This window comes from Cornus florida, unplaced genomic scaffold (assembly GCF_030987335.1).
Source record: "Cornus florida cultivar Cherokee Brave unplaced genomic scaffold, ASM3098733v1 CherokeeBrave_3.0.0_Hap2_Chr01, whole genome shotgun sequence".
Taxonomy (NCBI): domain Eukaryota; kingdom Viridiplantae; phylum Streptophyta; class Magnoliopsida; order Cornales; family Cornaceae; genus Cornus; species Cornus florida.
In genome coordinates this window covers 79,055,923-79,078,458 of record NW_026775571.1, presented here as the reverse complement: position 1 = coordinate 79,078,458, position 22,536 = coordinate 79,055,923, and the positions used below count along the sequence as shown (strand labels likewise).

At 32.5% G+C, this 22,536-nt stretch overlaps 1 pseudogene; it reads right to left on the bottom strand.

Annotated features, from left to right (window-relative positions):
• Positions 1–1,207: 1,207 nt before the first annotated feature.
• LOC132275676 (stearoyl-[acyl-carrier-protein] 9-desaturase, chloroplastic-like) lies at positions 1,208–12,999 on the bottom strand (annotated as a pseudogene).
• Between the last annotated feature and the right edge of the window lie 9,537 nt (positions 13,000–22,536).

Here is a 22,536-nt window from a genome sequence, read left to right as displayed (position 1 = left end):
TAAAAAAAAAGAAATGGCAGAGGTGGTGGATGAAGGCAACAATGGTGATGATAAAAGCCAACTGTGGTGTAGGTAGTGGTATTGGAAGGCGACAGTGTTGGCGATGGAGGAAGGCAGTGGTTGTGGTGGAAGGCAATATTACTGTAAGTGGTGGTGGTGGAAGGCAGTGGCAATGGTGGTAGCGGTGGTGTGTAAGTGGTGTAGGTAGCGGTGGTGTGTAAGTGGTGTAGTTAGCGGTGGAAGGCGGTGGCAATATATGGTGCAGTGATGATGGAAGGCAACAGTAGTGTTGTTGGTAGTTGTAGAAGTCAGTGGTGGTGGAGAAAGACAGTGGTGGTAGTGAAAATGGGTGGTGGTTTCTGGATTTGAAATATGAGAGTTTTTTGATAACGTAATTTTTTTAGAAGAAAATTATTTAAGAGTGAACGGTCATTTCATAAGTTTAGTTGTAGAATGAAAATTTTATTTCTAAAAAAAAAAAATGATTAAAATGAGTCTTTCATTCTAAGTCACCGAACTACAAATTATATGCAGTAAGAGTAATAAATTAATGAATAAAACAGTATCCCTTGTAATGAAGCTTCTAATCTATTGATTTTTTTAGTACCCATTTCACCTAAAAATAAAACAAACTAACTGGTAAAAGAGACCATATATATAGAGAACTCCTCCACCTTTAATTTATTACATATAGAGTAGTTTCTTTATTCAAGAAAAGGATACTGTTGGCTATTTCTGTGATATCACTTTTTGACTTTGCTCTGATACCACTTTGTTGGAAATAGTGAGCTATACAAACAAATGCAAATCTATATAATTTGAAAAAGAAATGGAGGAAGAAATATATTATTTCACTTATATCTTAATAAAATTGCTAGAGTACATGATTATATAAGCTTTGAAAACACATATTTATGAATTACATATAAATACCCATAACTCTCATTTCTCCCACTAACATAATCTTCAATAGGCATAACTCCCACTAACATAGTATTTGTTAGGCTTAACTCTCATGACTCTTGATTTTACATAATCTTAACTCCCACTAAGACAATTTACTACCCACTAACATATATGATAAATTCACACATACATCATGGATATAAAAATACTTGAAAATACTAAATACTAAAATACTAAAATCAAGTTTATATTTAACAGATACAGTAGAGTTGAGTGACCACAGTTGTCTCTTTTTCTTCATTCAGAGATTCACTTTTCTATCCAAAATCCAACTGAAAGGAATGGAAACTACTTGCTTGGCCCTTCCCTGAGCTCTTTCCTCCAGCCTTCTAATTTTTGGAGCTAAACCACAAACATAATCCTGAGCCTTTCGACCCTCTCCCGAAAGTCCAGTACTGATCTTGTCTACATTCCATCTATCAACCAAACACTCTAATACATCAGCATAGTCCTTGGCAGTGTAGACACCGAGTCGCTGTGCAACAGCCGAGAAGTGTGTGAAAAGATTATCGTCGCGTCCATCATACATCCAGTGGGCTGGCATTGTTATCCTCCTCTTCATCATGTCGGCAAATGCCACGAGACTTGCATCAGGATCAATCTAAAAGAGCTTCTCCATTATCTTGGTGTAAGCAGTTTCGTGGCGCTTTTCATCGGAGGCTATGGTACCACATATCTGAGCCAGGCTTGTGTCCCCATATTTTTTGGCAAGCCTAGCTGTGTTACCTTGAGATATAAAGGTTGCCCTCTCTTGGAATAAAGTGTAAATGAACCATAGGTAGGGATTATTTTCTGTCTGTATATCCTATATTTTCATAAAATCCACAAGCATAAGCATTGGAAATTAATGTGATTAATTAATTAGTGTATACATCAAATTAATCTAACAAAACTGCCTATTAAACTCTCTGCCATGTAATGAGATTCATTCCTTTTACAACTAACATATCTTAATATAAATGTATTAAATTAGTTAACTGATTTAGAATTAATTTGGTCATGAAAAATACTATAATTCATATAATTCACATGCATTAATTAGTTGGAGTGGTAAAATCAATGTAAAGAATGTGATTTGTGATTTGTAATATTATATAATTGTAATTTGCTTGCATATATTTCAATAAGAGTAATGATAGGCAACGCAAGAACTCCCTGAATCTGATTTGTTTAAGTCACGTCAAAATTAAATCTATAATTTATTCATCCTATTAAAGTCCTAAAAAATGTATTTGTCTTTCTCCTCAAAAACCGGAAATTAAAAATTCTCCAAAATTGGATATATACAACACTTCTCCTCACTCGTCACCATTTGTAAAATTACTATCAACCCCTACTTTTTCTCTTAAAGACAAATACATTTCTTATGACTTTAATAAGATGAATAAATTATAGATTTAATTCTGACATGGCTTAACCAAATCAGATTTTGGGAGTTTTGGCATTTTTTCTTCCGTGTTGTCTATCATTACTCTTTAAATAATTGTGTTTTCTTTTAGTTAAATTTTGACCTGCTAACATAAGATCATGTGATTCATGCAAAGGTACTTATGCTAGTTAAGGGTAAGTATATATATATATATGTATATATATATATATCTTACCATTCCAGACCCAATGAGATACTGAATTGTTTTCTCAATTTGCTTCATGTCAACTCTTCCAGAGAGATAGAGATACTTGTTGAGGAGGTCACCATGCCTATTCTCTTCAGCAGTCCATCCCCTAACCCAAGTTGCCCACGAAGTGAGGCTTGAACCATAGTTATCAAAATCGCGATTCTAAGTCGTAGAATCGCACGATTCTACGACTCAAAACTCAAAATCGACTCAAATCGCAGCAGAATCGCTCAATTGGTAGAATTGGGGGTAAAATCGGTAGAATCGTAGAATCGTACGATTCTATACGATTCTACAGATTCTACCAAAAATGGGTGTTTGGGGCCTTTGGGCGGGCCTTTATAATATTTGGTCTTTGGGCCTTAATTATATTAGTTGTTTGGGCAAGTCTGGCCCAAAACTTACCAAATTATATGTTTTATTATTTATTTTATAAATTATAAAATATAAAGTAACAAAACCAAAACAGAAAACCCTACTCTATTATAGACTTAGAAATGGGAAGTCAAGACTCAAGAGTGAGGAGTGAGGACTGAGAGGAGGCGGCAGTGCAGAGGCTTCTATAGAGCAGATCGGATCCATTCCATACAGCAGCAGGTTCGACGACTCAGTCAGGTATGTTCTATACTAAGAATTATTTTTCTCCCTCTTTTTTTTAGTATGGAATCATGGATACAGTGAGTGGGTGATTACTGATTGCTATTCTCTAATTCTTCTGCAAATCTTCGTCCAGAAAATCTTATCAACCTTGACACCCTTTAATTTCATGAAATTTTAACCAGCGGAATCACAAATACTGCATTAATTTTTACAAATTTTGAAGCCAAATAATATTTTGATCTATCTGATATTGTTGTTAAAATTACAGAACCAAATTTGAATTGAAACTAGTAGCAATTAGTAATTAAATAGCTACACCAGAAAGGCTGTCCTGTAAACATTAAATAGTAACATATTTCATTCAAATACAGAGGCCATTATATATTTGTAAATCATTGATTGTGTCTTGAGTTCCTTCTACTGTGACAATGTAAAAGGACATCCAAAAGTTGTTGCCATCTCTCCTGCTACAAATAAAATCACATCTTTATAAGACTCTGAACTCTCTCTCTCTCTCTCTTTTCATTTTTTTTTTTCCTACTCAAATTCCATTATCTTTCACTTACACAAACCCACATGAATTCTCACTCACGGTTACAAAGAAAGACTGATATATGAATAAATAATACACACAAAGAAAGACTGTAACCCACATAAAAAATTGGAACTATTCAACTATACATAATATTAGGTTTATATAACAGGTGGGAATAATAAATTAAATTCGATAAAATCATTTCATAACTATTTGGTACTAAGTATATGGAAGAAGAACTGGAATAGCTTACCAGGGAATTTGAATTTAGCTATTTAATTAAATAGTAGTAAGAAAAAAAAAAGGATCTCCTGTAAACATTACAAGTGGTCTGTGGTTGAGTGCCCCAAGTTAAAGCGGTTTGCAATTAGAATTCATTTGGTGATGAGTGCCCCGAGTTAAAGCGGTTTGCAATAAGAATATTGAGTTTAACATGTAGCTCTTCGGGATGTGAAAGGAACTAGAGTGCCTTTGAGATGGTAAATTATCGAACAATGCATAGTTCCAAAATTTTAATAATGTCATAGTTTAATTTTAAGTTTTAACCTCATTGGCAATATATTTAGGTGCATTCAAAAAGGAAAAACCGGTTGCAACAAAAAAAACTGAATGATTTGGTATTTGTTATGTATAACATAAAATTGAGGGAGAGGCACGTGAAAAGACAAGCCGTCGTAGAACCAATTTGTTTCTTCCGATGTTTCTTTTGATGATGAATGGATTACCGAAAAAGAGGATCCGGTTCTTCCAACAAAAACTAAATGGTTGAGGGTTCTTGATGACAAAGTTCAAGAAGATGATACCGATGAAGAAGATGAAGTAAAAAGGATGACTAGGACACGTAAGAACTTAAACTTTAAACTTTTATTATAATATTGTATAAATTATTAAATTATATTAATTTTCTTTCTTTCTTTATGCTTTATAGTTGAGGAAATTTATACAATTGATGATAATGAAGACATGGAGCCATTAAATCCTGTTGATGATGCTAATGAGGAAGATGGTGATGATGAAGAGTTCAATGATGACTTTATGGATATGTAATTTTAGTTTCTAACTTTAGAGATGGATGAGTTTGAACTCTATGTTATTTTGAGCTACATTCTCTTTTATTTATATTCAGATTTTGGAATATTGTTAAGATTTGAGATTTGTGGACTCATGGGTATGTAATATTGTGTGTTTTGACCTTATTTTGATTATATTTTATACATCTTATTGTTTAAGAAGTTAGTTTTAATTGTTTTTTCACAATTTGGTAGAATCTTACGATTCACGATCCGATTCTACGATTCCGATTCTACAGAACCCAAAACGATTCTGCGTAGAATCCCGATTTTAACAACCTTGGCTTGAACCGGTCTCGTACCGAATTCCGTCAATAGTGTTAAACACTGTTTGGTAAGTTGGAAGGGCTTCTTCTGTGATCATATCTCCAAACCAACACAACAAAGTAGTCATCTGGGATCTCTTTGGTCCTCTCTCTTAGTTTCTTCACTTGCTTGGCAAATTCGTCCGCCGACGTAGGGTCTGGCAAAAGATACTGTGGTTGCCAAGATTTCTCAACTTGTTTTAGGTGGATTAACACATTGTTCTTAGCCCAATCATCCAGGGATTTGAATATCTCCAGCTTTGCGGGTGGCATAGAGTGTGTCACTTGAAAACGTGGCTCTTGAGCAAGGGTGAATTGCTTCTTCTGCAAACCAAGCTCCCTATATATTTAAGTAGGATGTGATAAGTTAAGAACTTGATGTGTTTACGGTGATCAAAGAGTGAATTTGATGAACATATATATACACTTCAATCCTCAATTTTAAACGTAATGCAAAAATTTCTACCATATAAATAAAAGAGCATTGGCAATGAACCAGTCAAACCGAACTTTAGACTATTAAAAGTCGGCTTGTTTGTTTGTGATCTCAATTCATCGATCACTATTTTGATAATCTCATACTTAGTTAGGTTGGTTTAATAAAAAACATAGTCAAACTTAATCTCAGAGTCGTTTATTAAAGAAGTTCAAAAAATGGACTCAAATACAACTTGTTTGCTCAATGAAAAAGTTTGAACCAAGTTTTAAAAGAGGTGAGCATGAGCGCTATTCACGAACTCTTTGCTCCAATTTTTTTTTTTTTTTTTGAAAGATAAAAGGAAATATTACAATGAAGTTCAAACAGTTAGCCCATTGCTAACAAAAGAACAACCAGCCCAAAGGCAAAAAGGCCCGAGGCAAACCCAGTGCTACAAATGAACAACAAACCCAAGGCAGAGAGGCTCAAGGCAAACACATCATACAATAAAGAGCATAATAGCTCAACATAACCAACAACAGCCGTGTTTGATCAAGCATCGATACTGCAATCCTACGCTCATGGATTGTAATTCCAACAGTGCAATGTGCAGCTTAGACATGTGTGTGCGCAATTGCTACCCTATTTCTAACTAAGCTTCATTTACTCCCTCGTCTCAAAGTGAACATCTATTTTGAGCCAGAGGGACATTTTTGAGATAACATAGACATGTGTGGGCGCACTTACCAACATCTACCTAATATCAAATAGGCATACCAAGTCATTACTATACCCAATTAATGATAATGCGTCATTTAAAAAAAAGTTAGTTCACCCATCTATAAAATTACTGATAAGGAGATAATATGTTATATTTGATTAATTGGGCATATCTGGCGCACCCAATATTTACTTCCTGGTATCCCCCTCTTTTATTAGGGTATTTAAGTGCCCTGCTTGATTTGGAACTCTGAAAATACTCATAAAAAATTCAGAAAAAAAATATATATATATATATATATTTATAGAGACTATAAAAGACAATTATATGAAAAAAACATATTTTTTTATAACTAGATTTTTAAAAAACAGTTGTTTGTTCCTAATTTTTAGTTTCGAATTATCCTAAGTTTTCTTCTTCCTCCTCCTTCTTCTTCTTCTTCTTCTTCTTCTTCTTCTTCTTCTTCTTATTATTATTATTATTTTTGTTGAAAATTTTATATAAAAAAAAGGACGGTACAAAGCCACGAATAGGGCCCAAAGAAGAAGATAAAATTACGAATAAATGTGATGATATCATCATGATACATTTAAATATAATAAAATTATGAAATTTGAGGATAAAATTTCCTTCGAATCCCTACTAAATAGACTGAATAAACAAACAATACAAAAATATTCTAGAAAACATGACAGGTTAAAAGAATGAACTTGTTAATGTGGGGGAAAAAATGTAAAAGACAAGTCCTAGCCATTATTTTTCTTACTACTAAGAAAAGAAATGAATCAAACAAAGGGGAAAAGAAAACTCACCTGGAGCTGTGGGGGAGGATGGAAGCCATGGAAATCTTGGAATATGTGAGGTGGGCCATTGGCATGTGGGCAAAGGAAGGGTATTTTAGAGATTGAAAGTTGCTGGAATAGAAAATCACAGGCATTATCTGTTCACAGTATCTTCTTTTCTTCTCTAGCTCTGGCCACCTTAATTCACATTGGCCTAATTTATAGACATAAATGTTAGGATGACTCTATTACACTACATGTGTTATTGATCATATTCAGAATTATCCAAACTCCAAAATGATACGACTTTAGATATTCTATAATAACATAATAATAGATGCCACCATTAATTTCTCCCTCACATTTTGACTTGTATCCATCTTTTTTAACTAATTTCTATCATCTATCTTAATATTCTTATTACTGCAATATAAATTTGTTGTTATAAGTTATAGTGACTCCTATCATTAAGAAGTAATTTACTTATATTGGTAACTTCTGTAACATACAATTATGATTTGCCGTATCAACTGATGACCCTTTTTTAAGTCTGATATGCGACTCATATCGGTCAGTTTACATTAACTTTATCCTAGTATGTTACATCGCGACCACGACCGATATCGTGACCAATACTGCGAATCATGCATACAATAAGTGAGATAACATAATTATTAATGTGAAATAACTTATTAATACTAGTGATTTCATTAACAAAGGATGAGTATAAAACATATCCATAACCGTGAAACTACATCTTAGCTAATATTGGTGACATAACTTATTAATGGTGTTTAGACTTCGCCATATTCAATTGCATGTATCACCAACTTTCTTTCTAATAAAACACCAGCAATCACTTAAACTCTCTCTAACTTGTAAAACAAATATTTAAGCTTGATTTTTCTTGGGTATAGTGCCCAAAAAAATAATAATAACCTCTTACTACAATATATCAAATGTGCAAATACTGTGTTAAAAAAACCCCATACAATTTTAAAATGGAGTAAATAAGAATAATTCTTCAATTTAAACACTAAAATACGTCAAATGCACTTGAGACTAAATAAAAATAAAAAGCATTGACTTCAAAAATTTGTGATTTTTCTATAAATAAATAAAAATGGGTACATATAAAAAAAATCTGGGTATTTTGGCGTTTTAAAAAAAATAAAAATAAAAATAAATAATAAAAAATGAAGACCGCGAAATACCTAGAATGCCCTTAAGGGTACGTATTTTTGGATTTCTATTATAAAAAAATAGTCAAATTGACAATTAGGGGCAATTTATTATAAAATTTTAAATTATACGAATACGCACATACTACATACTAAGTGCGCTTTTACATATTTTTATACAGCACGGACCAATGGCCAATGGCCTAGTGGTATCAAATTCTTATTTTCTAAAAAAAGGTAAAAAATTCAAGTCTAAGTGGAGACATACGTGTGAGAACCAACTAAGAAATAAATACATAGCTTTCTTTTCTTTTTCTTTTTTTTGTCAGAATTTTGAATAGAATAGCATTAATCTGTCAGACTTTCTCTCTCTAACCTTCATTTATTTTCCAGATTTAACAGTTTCCTTACCATACATTTTTAGCAAGGTTTAAGAACAAAAGTTGAGGTGTGCATTAAAATTAAGTGGATACATGTCACTATGCCCTTCAATTCATGCCCATTTTGCTCACTCCTGTTGACCTTTACTGTGGAGACCCTGTGGTCTGTTTGCACAAAAGTTGTTAACAGTTAAGGTATACACGGTTCGATTTGGATCAGTTTAAGAATTTTTTAGAATCAAATAAATTCTAACAGATTCATAAAATTTTAAACCAAACCAGACCATTTAACCAAAGGAGCCAAACCAAACCAAATCATGAAAAACCGGTTTGGTACGGTTCGGTTTTACAGTTTATTTTTCTTTCTTTCTTGTTATAAAAGTATTCATATTTTAAAATTCACATGAACAATAATAAACCAAATTACTAATACATTCAGAACTATTAAAATGTTCAGAATTTTTAATTCATTCTTCCATATAACTTTTAGAACTGAAATGAATAAATTTAAAATTGCTAATAACCTAATACATTTAGAATTACTAATTCAACAACAAAGAAACAGGCACAATTCAAAACTTAGCCACTATAAAAATAAAAATCTTCTAATAAATTGAGAAGAACAATTAAGAGTGGATCACAGGATTGATAGTTGCTGCATACTTCTAAGTGATTTGGATTATAGGATTATCTTACATGATATATATACGGTATAATTTAACATATATAAATAAATAAATAAATATATATATATATATATATATATAGATATATATATAACATAACGGTTCAATTTGGTCTAATTCGATCTTAAAGGATCTCAAACTATGACCAAACCATATCTTTACGGTTTCACAAATTTAGAACCGTGACCGAACCAAACCATTAACAAACAAAACCAAACTGTCCAGTCCGTTTTGGTTTGGCTTGGATTTTTGATTTAACCGAATTTTTGTGCACCCTGTTAACAGTCTTAGTCCTTACCAAAAAAATCATTTGAGCCCAAACTCTAGGTATTAAAAACCTTGTCCATCACACATCTTATCGAAGCCCACCGCCCCACTATCACACAATTAAGCTCAAATATGCAAATTGTGAGTTGTGCAGCAGAATAAGATGTTGAAGTTTGTATTAAAAACAACCTAGATGAGTAGTGAATAGATTTTACTTGCTCATTTATCTAATTTTTATTTTTTTTAATTTTATCGAAATAAAACTAAAATCAAACCTACAAAGTAAAAATAAAGTACAAGTAAAGTAAATAAAGTTTGAGAGATGACACCAGGGTCTTTAGCGAGGAAATCCAATTGGTGGGAATCAACTAATCGTTATGGGAATAAAACTCGTGGACTATGTCGCTCAGAGCAAAACGATTAACTATGCTTGAAGCAAAGTATACTGAACTTTGACTCAGATTCACACCCTATCGTTCTAATTACCAAAAACCAATCACTAACAATCCCTGATTTTGTGACTCCCCCGTCCAACAATTCTCGACCTCATGTGCTTACTCTTGATCTCTGATGATTGCTGGTAGATCAAGCAACACTCCATGAATACTTTGACCCCTTTAAAGTGTGATCGAATCGCCCCCTTTCTTCAATTCTGAATTTGATGAAGAATAAATAAATTCTACTTTTCCGAATCTCTTAATCTTCAATTATGCTTTAATTCCAATCTAAATCACTCATATGCATATGTGTGAACTCTCAAAAACAAAATCAGAAAAATCAGATTTAATTTCCTGAATAAAAATCTCTCTCAAACAATTCTTTTAATTAGGAAAATATATATTTTCAAGCCATCAAAGTTTAAGTGAAAAAAATATATTTTTATAGACTTTTTGAACACGTTTCGTCCCCAGCTCCATCAGTTGTATTAAACATTGATTGGTAAGTTGGAAGGGCTTCTTCTGTGATCATGTCTCCAACCAACACAACAAAGTAGTCATCCGGCATATCTTTGGCCCTCTCTCTTAGTTCCTTCACTTGCTCGGCGAATTTGTCGGCCGACGTAGTAGGGTCTCGCAAAAAATCCTGTGGTTGCCAAGATTTCTCAACTGATTTTAGGTGAACTAACACATTGTTCTTGGCCCAACCATCCAGGGATTTGAATATCTCTTGCTTTTCAGGGGGTATAGAATGTGTCACTTGAAAACGGGGCTCTTGATGAGCACGGGTGAATTGCTTCTTCAGAAAACCAAGCTCCCTAAATTAAGTTGGAGTTGCGAGGGTTTTTAATAACTTGATGGGTTTGAAGGGGATCAAGTCAGAAGCAGCAACATGCCAACATCTAACTAGAAATATATATATATATATATATATATATATATATTTGGCCCTATTTATTTCATATACACTCCAATCCTCAATGGTAAATGTAATGTAAACATTTCTACTACTGTAATTCAGGACTACAAATGAACTTAGTCAAGCCAAGCTTTAGATTATTCAGACTCAGCATTACTTTTAAGTTTTTTAACAGCACATCACGATTTTGATAAGCTCGGACTTGACTCAGCTGGTTTAATAAAGGTATAATTGAGCTTAATCTCAAGCTCGTTTATTAAACTAAATAAAAAAATCTCAATTCTGTGATAAGTTCAGTCATTGAACTCAAATTCATCTAGTTGTCTTGTTGCATTATTAGTAAAAAATTGAACTGTTAAAAGAAAATTGATGACTAGTTCTTGTCTCTATATAGTCCAGAATATGGGAATAAACATCCAATTAATCAATTGAATCAACATTTTTAGACCTAAAGCATAAGTAGCCTTAAAAAAACTTTCCCTCAACGGGTCGAGTTGGGATTCTATGATCCAACATCCTCCTCAATTCATTTTATTTATTTTTATTTTTATTTTATTTTATTTTTGGTTGGTATGTATAATACCCTAAGCTCCCCTAAAATTTGTCCAAATATCTTTCAGTTGAAAGTATTGACAAAATAGCACCTCACCTCCTTTGAAGTTTGTTCAAATATCTCTCTTTTAAAACTATTATCAAAATAGCCTTGACGTACCTCCCCTAAGATTTGTCAAAATAATCCCTAATACTCCTTGAAGTTTATTCAAATTTCTCTGACCACCCCTAATACTCCTTGAAGTTTATCCAAATTTCTCTAAACACCCCTAATGTTAATCAATGGAATATTTTTTAAATGTCCAAACTATCCTTAAGTGAGAGAAAATGAATTTATTAGAATATCAAATGACCATTTCAACCACAACTACCTTTTCTTATATCTACTCTTTCGGATATTGGTTTTGCCGAGTCAAAAATATTTTTTTGTGAGCAGTTGAAGACAATTGTTTTTGAACAAGCGGTTTGTTGATAAATCAAATGATGAATTATAATTAGCCAATGTCTATTTTGTTAAATTATATGAATTATTTATTGAATAATTTGTTTTTATAGCAAATACGTTGAATTATATACTAAAATGGTTATTTGATATACTAGCAAGCTAGGTTATCCTAGTCATTTTCTCTCACTTGTAATTTGGGCATTTATAAAATATTCCATTAACAAGGTTCAACTCTGATAGGTTAGAGAATCTAATTAATTTGGACAAACCTCAAATGTTATCAGAAGTTATTTTAACAATAATTTAAATTTGGAGATATTTGAACAAACCTCAAGGGAGGTGGAAGTGTTTCACCCTATAATTTATCGATTAGGTATTTTGAAAAATCGAATTTCACCATATTTTCATTCACACTTCTTATTTGTTGTATACATAAGACTCAGAACATGTGGACAAGAGTACATTGTCAGAAGTTTCAATAGCACTTCTTGTTTGAACGTGGAGAGCAGACAGTTTATATATATATATATATATATATATATATATATATATATATATATATCAGTTGCACACTTCCACTTTGATCCATAGGTATGATTCGCATGATGCATCATATTGAATACTCTCTCTTTTGACAAGACCAAAAAAAATATAAGTTACATAAGTTAGATAAACTCTCCCTTTTGACAAGATAAAATAAGTAAATAAATAAATAAATAAAAATTAAAATAAAATTAAAATTAAAATTAAAAAAACTAAAGAAGTAAATCTAATTGTCACCTTCCAAACCGACTTATCTTCTTTCTAAAAATTAATTAATATTACCAATACCACTCATAATAAAAATAAAACCCCTGCTAATTAGACAGAAAAAAGCAATTAATAAATATATTATAGAAAACATGATAGGTTGAAAGAATGAACTTGTTAACGTAAAACATGATAGGAAGGAAATGACTCAAACAAAGGGAACAAGAAAACTCACCCCGAGCTTGAGGGGAGGTTGGAAGCCATGGAGATCTTGAAATTTGTGAGACGGTGGACCATTGGCATGCGAGCAGAGGAAGGGAATTTGAGAGATTGGAAGTTTCTACTGGCATTGAAAATCACAGCCATTCTCTGTTCACTGTATCTTCTTTTCTTCTCTCACTTTGGTGATCACCTTAATTCACTCAACCAAGAAATGATAAATGAGAGAACATAAATACTTAGGAGGAAAGAGAAGCCACTGGGGTCTAATGTTCTTTTTTGGATATGGCACAATGGAGATACCACACATTGCCATTTCATTTTCCACTGCAATTATGTCTCTGTTTTTTTTTTTTTATCATGTCCCTTACAACTTCAAAAAATAAAAATCAAAATTTAAGGCACTTTTAATCTTGTTCGACTGTTGTTCGAATTGTGTCATGTGTTTTTAATACCATCACGATACCCTTGAAAGAATTGTCGGTAGTTCCTAACATTTGAGTCCAATCTGTATACAAAATGTAACATGTATATATTTTCAGAAAAACTAACAGTATAATTGGTTTACTAATGTCTAAAGTGGCACAACTGAAACAGTTGGTGAAAGTATTAATTGAAATTAAATAGAGGTACAGAAATCCTAGTATGAGATACAAGAACAAGTGCATATTATATGGTAAGCTCATCCTAGGGTCCAGATCTATCAGTTCACTCACAACAAAAGTATAGGTGTGCATTAAAATTGAGTGGATGAATGTCAACATGCCCTTCAATTCTTGCGCTTTTGCTCGTCCTTCACTTTGGAGTTTGGAGACCATGTGGTTCTTCTGCACTAAAATATGCACCCACAATGACTTAGCATGGTGTAAAAAGCACATGTCTTACTCCACCACCCCACCATCACACAACTCATGACATGAAGAGACAAACTCCAACAATCACACATAGATTCAGATATGACCTACCCAAAGAATTGTATGAGAGGTATTATTAGAAATTGAGTGGGGGTACTTTTAAGAATTTCATAAAAAAGTAAAGATATTTTTAAGATTTTCACAAAATTTATAGGTAATTATGGAAAATAATAAAATCAGTGGGGGCGGCTGTCGTGCTTGCATGCAGATCCTTCAATGTATGATCTAACTATTCTGGTGTTAGATAGTTTTATTGACTTTTTTCAGATACAATTCGATCGATTTTTTAATTCGAGAAGATTCATTTCTGATCGAAAATGACCTAATAATAAAAACTCGATAATTTTAGTTAGTGATTTTTTTCGGCCAAATTTTATCGTTTAGGGCCCAAAATACAATTTTTTTTGTTCAATGAGGAGACTCTTATATATTTGAAATTTTTGTCGGAGGTCTAAATGAACTCAAATCATTTTGATTTTTTGGTATTTAAGTTAGTTTAATGATTATATTTTCTTTACTAATAATATAAATACATCTACTGCAAGAGCAAAATTAATTCTTTGTTATAGATTTATAAGTTTCTCATAACTTATATTGATTCAAAATTGTTTCCTTCTTTATTCATGACCATTTATAGTTTTCACTTAATTAAATTCAGGTGCTATTGGATAAAAATGAAAATTAAGAAGTGAAATTTTAAGTGCTGAATGTACTAATTTGAAAAACTGTTTGATAATGTTTTAATTTTAAGTGTTGAATTCATTAAAATTGTTTGTTAAATAAAAGAACCGAGTTCTAAAAGTTGTACAAATTATATTTTTACCCTTAATATCTAATACGTACTCATAACAATTTTATATTTATAATATAAAATATTAATAAAACAACCAATTTCACTAAGTCATAAGGTGACCAAAAGGCAATTTATGGTGTGCGGAAAAGATGGTACAAAAGGTAAATTATACATATATTTTTTTTTTAGGAATTTATTCTATCATGTAATCCATTCTCATTAACATATGAATTTTAAACTGTGTGTACATTTTAGAAAAAATGGAGAATCTCTATTTGTACTATTATATAATGCAAGATTTAAACTGAAGTTTCAATGGCAACAGCTTTAACACAATGAATCTGCTTGGTAACATAAATAAAAATAAAATTTTAAAATATATAAGCTCAAGATTACATAATATTTATGTAACCCATTGTGTACAAAAAAGGATTTTACAAAACTTAAAGATAGAATGTAAAAAAGAATTTTTATTATAGAAATAATTGTTTTATAGTGATTACTATTTTAATCAATATGAATGTAACCAAAAGGTTATATTTGCCTTGGAGGTGTTTACCTCCATCATTTGCCTCTAACCCATCTTTTAAATTTCACTCAAGGTGTAGGATTTTGTTCATTTCTCATCTCATCTTGTAATGCCCTATATTTTTTGGATTTTTCGGCGCTTTTTATTTATTTTTGTATTTATTATTTTGGGGTCTCGTTTTGCATGCCACGTGAGTCCCGGGGATCGTTTGAGACATTTCTAGGAGTTTGGGACTCATATAAATGCATTTGGACCATTTCCACTATTTTTGAGCTATCAATATCATTTTTGAGTTTTGGGGTTGGGACCGTTTTCCGTGCTCGGGAATCTTTCCCGATTTTCTATTCTCATTTATCATTTATATTCGCATGTAAATTATGTGCGTGTGTATGTATATGTGTGTTTGTGTGTGTGCAAGATATTTTGGGTGAATATTTTTCAATGGAATGGCATCTAATGGGCAAAATAGTGACTTAACATTTAGTGGTGGTATAACGCCCCGAACCCTAGGATCCGAATCGCTATCCAAGTTCTTACCCGAACTCAAGTTTAACTAAGGAACAAATTATCATTATGCACTTTACCAAGAGTTATGAGTCATAATGAAGTCATACTAGTCATTTATAACCACTTTAGATCATTCAAGAATGGTAAATCCGACTTTGGGTTCATATCGGAACCTTAGGCTCACGGGGTTAAAATAGTCATTTTAAGTTAAAATTATAAAATGAGATTGACGCCAATGGAAAGGCGGCTCAAAATGCATCAATCTAAATTCGAGAATGGCTTAATTTGGGTTAGAAATAACTAAATTATGATTGTTTGAAGTCTGGCCAATCCAAGCGATTTTTGACAACCTTAAAATTTTCTAAATCTGGGAAATCCGAATGATCGGACCGAGAGCAGATTTTAAAAAGATTTCAAAATATTTTAAGTATGAAAAAATCTGATCGATTGAATTGAAATCCGATCAATATATTGGATTGAAATCCGATTGACCGGACTAAACCCAGAAAATGCTGTAATGACCCCTTTTTTTTATTACTCTCTCCTCTAAATCAAAAATTGGTCATTTAGACCAAGCCAAACATGTTCTAAAGCATTCATATACATAGATAATATAGCATCCAAACATCATTGCCAAGACAATAAATTTACAGTCCCATGAAAATAATTACAAATTAATACATGCTCATACCGAAAACTTTACAGATATATATAACATGAGTTACAAAAGATGTTGGAGATAGACTCTACATCTGTGCCTAAGCTCATAAGGGTACACCATCCACCACTTCTCTTCCAAACCCTGAAAATGTTTAAAGTAAAGGGGTAAGCACCATCGCTCAGTATAGTATGCCTAAGGCACGACTCTTAAAGTCCCGTGAATAAACACAAATAGAAAAGGGAGAGCAAGGTAAGAGAATCATGCTATTACAGTGGAAATAATTGAATCAACAATACATGACATTAGCAACAATCTATATGTATCAACTTAACCACACTCACACACATAAGTCCACCGCAAAACTAAAAATGCAATCAATGCTTATGCCATGAATCCAGCCTAAACCAATCCCATAATCTCATCCTACACACAATAACACTTTCCCAACCAATATTCCCTCTCACTACACAAATCCACACTAGAGACTTCTAGCTCTAAATGGTACAAGTCTACCGCCTATCCACCATTTGGAACATTGGCTAGCTATCCCTGGCATGAGACCACCACTCATCCAACCATTTGGGGCTTAGCTACCGAAATCTCGGAAACAAGACTACCTCTTGTCTTCCATCCATCACAATTCCACTAACTTGAAACTTCATCCTTTTCAAATTCCCCTTTCACTCACACATTTTCTACCCAATGCATGAACTAAAATCCTTCCATGTATGCACCTAGCTAGCATCATGAAATGAATATGCCATCCAACAACATCAAAACCACATTATACAAGCATGCTTCCACAACACAAAACTCAACAAGTTACTTCACATAATCAATTAACCAAACATTTAACATGCTTATAAAATATTCATATAATCATCTTTACATACAAAATTAGCATATTTCCATCATATAAGGCATGCTAACAATTTCTTCATATAAACATTTTGGCATACCATTGGCACAAATTTAACATACAAATCATGCTTGTCACCTTTCCACATAGATGTCACAAATTATACACAACTAAACCTCATATAAAGCATGGCAATGATTTGTACTTTCATATAATCAATCACTTCCGGCACATTTCCGGCCGACGTCATTGTACATTTACAAAAATGCCCATTATAATTAACATTTTTAAAAAAAGGACAAAAAAAAACTAAATAAAGTAAAATACCCTCAATACCCCTCATGTAATATAGCTCTTGTATTCCTAAAATTGCCAAGTGTTTTAGTTGAGAGCCATTTGGGTGCTAGGGTCTGCTTCGAGTAACAGTTCTAAGCATCCCTCACTTATATGATCTTGTTCCTTCTTTCTTTCAGATTATCAAAGGGACGTTGAGTTGGATTGGATGATTTCTTCATTAATTTCACATCTCTGTTTTTTTTTTTTTTTTTTTTAAGTTAGTACTCACACATACATTCCTGCATTGTAGCTCAAACCCCTAACCTCCCTATGGGAAGTGGGGGTCCGGTACCGCTAGGCCACTGGCCGGCCTATTGGTACATCTCTGTTTTCTCTATGTATATATATATGTATGTATGTATGTATGTATATGCGCCTATGTATATTTGGTGTCTTAAGTTGGGAAATACTGTTACAAAACTACCTTTAAGGAGATTGAAATGAAACGCTAAATTTTTTTTATTTTTTTACTTAATTAAAGGTATAATCAATCAGCATTTGGAAGAGCATTTTTTGTGTCATGCTCAGAGCAGCCATTTTTACTTTGACAAATAAGGAATTCATCATAAATATATATATGTGTGTATATATATATATATATTTAAAGTAAATTTTTTTCCTAAAAATTTTATTGAAAATAAATAAAGAGTTATAAATTTTAATTTAGTTATAAGAAAATACTTGTAATTATTTATCATAAAAGTTTTTCTTTTCACTTTTTTTTTATATTTATTTTTAAATTCCTTATTATAGAAGTTAAATTAATTAACACATGTAACTATTAAACACCTAATTGCACCTCAAAATTTTACTTCAGATGACTCCATACGCCTACAAACAATTTATTTAATGTATCAACCTTAAATTTTTGTTGTGAAATTTTGTTGGAGACTTGGTACTATTGGAGAGAGAGAGAGATCATGTTGCACAATACACGTGGAAGAAGAAAATGGGTTTATTAAAATGAATGGAAAAGGCTTCTTACAGGCAGAGGGCGGGAAATCTTGGTATTATAAAAAAAAGGATAAGTTAGGTGCTGCAACTGTTGGTCGGAAAGGTGCCAGAAGTGACTGGTAGGAGGGCTTACTTGTGGTACTAACTTGCTCGATTTTGTCATTTTGTAGTTTAAAGGGGTAAAATGTCAATTTTGATAGTTGAGGGGGGAGTTTTTAATGTTTTTTTGCCATAAATTAATGAATATATATAAGACAGTATCCCTTGTAATGAAACTTCCAATCTATTGGTTTTTTAGTACCTATTTCACTTAAAAGTAAGGGATTATTACATATAAATGAACTTAGTGGCCCATATTTACCCATACATTGAGTCAAAGTCAATAATTTCTCTAAAATGTGTTTGACTCAAAAGCTGAGGTGGCACATGAAAAAATACTATTTCATATTCATGTTGTCTAAAATACCCTTCTTCCTATTTTATGTGTTGCCTAAAATGCCCTTTTGCGAAGGTACCACATTTTTTCCAAAGGTACCACATTTTTGGACTGAAGGTACCACTTTTTAGTGTCCAGGTACCCTGTTTTCTAAACACTCGTTTAGCTAGATTGAAGAATATTTTGTGTTATTCATGGCGTTAACGGAGCTGTTATGGATGTAATGTGTAACCTAATAAGCAGTGTGGGGTTTAATACCATTTTCAATTGCAAAAATACTTTTTTTTGGCGTCGAGGTACCATGTTTTCTAAACACTCTATCTAATTTGGAGAATATTTTGTGTTATTCATGGCCCTAATGGAGCTATTTATTGATCCACTGTGCAACCTAATTAGCGGTGTAAAGTGTAATACCATTTTCAATTGCAAAAATAAGTCTTTTTTGCTAAAGTACCACTTTTTTTCCAAAGGTACCACGTTTTTAGACTGAAGGTACCACTTTTTGGCGTCCAGGTACCATGTTTTCTAAACACTCGTTTAGTTAGATTGGAGAATATTTTGTGTTATTCATGGCATTAATGGAACTGTTTATGGATGTAATGTGCAACCTCAATAGCAGTGTGGGGTTTAATACCATTTTCAATTGCAAAAAAAAAGTCCATTTTTTTGGCTTCGAGGTACCATGTTTTCTAAACACTTTAATTAGCTTGGAGAATATTTTGTGTTATTCATGACCCTAATGGAGCTATTTATTGATCCAATGTGCAACCTAATTAGCAATGTGTGGTGAAATACCATTTTTAATTGCAAAAATAAGTCCCTTTTGAGAAGGTACTACTTTTTTTCCAAAGGTACCACGTTTTTGAACTAAAGGTACCACTTTTTGGCGTCCAGGTACCATGTCTTCTAAACACTCACTTAGCTAGATTGGAGAATATTTTGTGTTATTCATTGTGTTAATGGAGTTATTTATGGATGTAATGTGCAACCTAATTAGCGGTGTGGGGTTTAATACTATTTTCAATTACAAAAATAAGTCTCTTTTTTTTGGCGTCGAGGTACCATATTTTCTAAACACTCTAGCTAGTTTTGAGAATATTTTATGTTATTCATGGCCCTAATGGAGCTATTTATTAATCCAATGTGCAACTTAATTAGCCAATAAGCTACCAGGTACCATGTTTTCTACACACTCGCTTAGCTAGATTGGAGAATATTTTGTGTTATTCATTGCGTTAATAGAGCTGTTTCTGGATGTAATGTGCAACCTAATTAGCGGTGTGGGGTTTAATACCATTTTCAATTGCAAATATAAGTCTCTTTTTTTGGCGTCGAGGTACCATGTTTTCAAAACACTCTAGCCAGCTTTGAGAATATTTTGTGTTATTCATGGCCCTAATGGAGCTATTTATTGATCCAATGTGCAACTTAATTAGCCAACAAGCTACCATTCACCTCAAGGAACCTCACTATTTCTATCTTAATCCATCAAGGCTTATAAGATGTAATTTTCTCGACTTTTGATATAATTTTTTCTGTAGAGTAATTTCTTAGTATAACTTAGTTGTTAGTACTATAACTCAATGTTCAATTGCACTTTTCCATGTTATATATTCTGCACGGTTAGTGAAAATTTTCCAAAGGCCATTCGTTGGTAGGAATCAGTGATTTTTATTATTATTATTTTTTGAAATTGTCTTTTGTCTCTTAATATCAAATATATATGTATATATATATATATATATATGGTACAAATCTATGAATTCTTTCATAGTTGTATTAATTGGGCAAATTTTTTTTTTTTCGTGTTACCCATAATAGTGCTGTCTTTTTGAGTGAATTATAAATTCTTTTTTAATTTTGATGATTCTTTTTAAAATTATTATTATTCAAAGTTTCGAATTGTCTGTTTTTATATTGCTTTTGTTCCTTATTATTATTATACAATGCCTTAATACCTTAATTTTTATTGCATGTGACAGTCACAGAGACAAAGTGATTCTTTTGTTCCAACTACACACAGAGACACAGAGAATGCATGTCCATCAAATACAGAAACAAGAGGACTCTCACTAGGACCACAGAAAGGAAAAAGGGCCACAAAATGGTTTACCACATAACAAGGAAATACATACCTATATTTACCCAATTGGGGAGCTAGAGGAAATGGGATAGGAGGATCTCAAAATCAAAAAAGTACTTGAAATGATGTGGGATATGGGACATATGTAATGTTGAACAGTGTCATTTTTTTTGCTCTATTTTGTAATCTGTTGGTGTGAGCTATTTTTCTACTTTTAAAGAAGAATAGCTGTGCAACTTTTTATTGTGATTAGGTTGGTATGTTTTTGCAACCATTGTATAGCATATTATATTGGCATCTACCTTAAATGAAATGAAATGAAATTCTCTTTTGCATTGGGTTTTTATGAATTAGTATTGTATGGCTTATTATATTAGAGCCTCACTTAATTTTCTTTGACTATTACATGAATGTAGGATCAAAAATATTTCATTCCACAATTGAAGCAGTTGAATGAATAAGGGTAGTTTTGTAACTCCGCAATGGTCAATAAAGTTAAAAATGTCATTTCAGCCATTGTAAAGGGTAAAATTGACCTTCTACCCATTTATCCATCCTGACATCAGCACTAAACGTCTATTACTTAAAGGCAGGGGGTAAGTTGATACGTATGGTATTACACCCTACACCGCTAATTAGGTTGCACAGTGGATTAATAAATAGCTCCATTAGGGCCATGAATAATACAAAATATTCTCCAAGCTAGCTAGAGTGTTTAGAAAATATGGTACCTTGACGCCAAAAAAAAGGACTTATTTTTACAATTGAAAATGGTATTAAACCCCACACCGCTAATGAGGTTGCACATTACATCTATAAACAGCTCTATTAATGCCATGAATAACACAAAATATTCTCCAATCTAGCTAAACGAGTGTTTAGAAAATATGATACCTGGACGCCAAAAAGTGGTACCTTCAGTCCAAAAATGTGGTACCTTTGGAAAAAAAGTGGTACCTTCGCAAAATGGGCTTATTTTTGCAATTGAAAATGGTATTACACCCTACACCGCTAATTAGGTTGTACAGTGGATCAATAAATAGCTCCATTAGGGCCATGAATAACACAAAATATTCTCCAAGCTAGCTAGAGTGTTTAGAAAACATGGTACCTCGACGCCAAAAAAATGGACTTATTTTTACAATTGAAAATGGTATTAAACCCCACACCGCTAATTAGGTTACACATTACATCCATAAACAGCTCCATTAACGCCATGAATAACACAAAATATTCTCCAATCTAGCTAAACGAGTGTTTAGAAAACATGGTACCTAGACGCCAAAAAGTCGTACCTTCAGTCCAAAAATGTGGTACCTTTGGGAAAAAAGTGGTACCTTCGCAAAAGGGCATTTTAGGCAACACATAAAATAGGAAGAAGGGTATTTTAGGCAACAGAAATATGAAACAGTATTTTTTCATGTGCCACCTCAGCTTTTGGGTCAAACGCATTTTAGAGAAATTATTGACTTTGACTCAATGTATGGGTAAATATGGGTCACTAAGTCCATTTATGTGTAATAATCCCTAAAAGTAAAACAAAGTAACTGGTAAAAGAGACCATATATGTAGAGAACTGCACCTCTAATTTATTACATATAGAGTAGTTTCT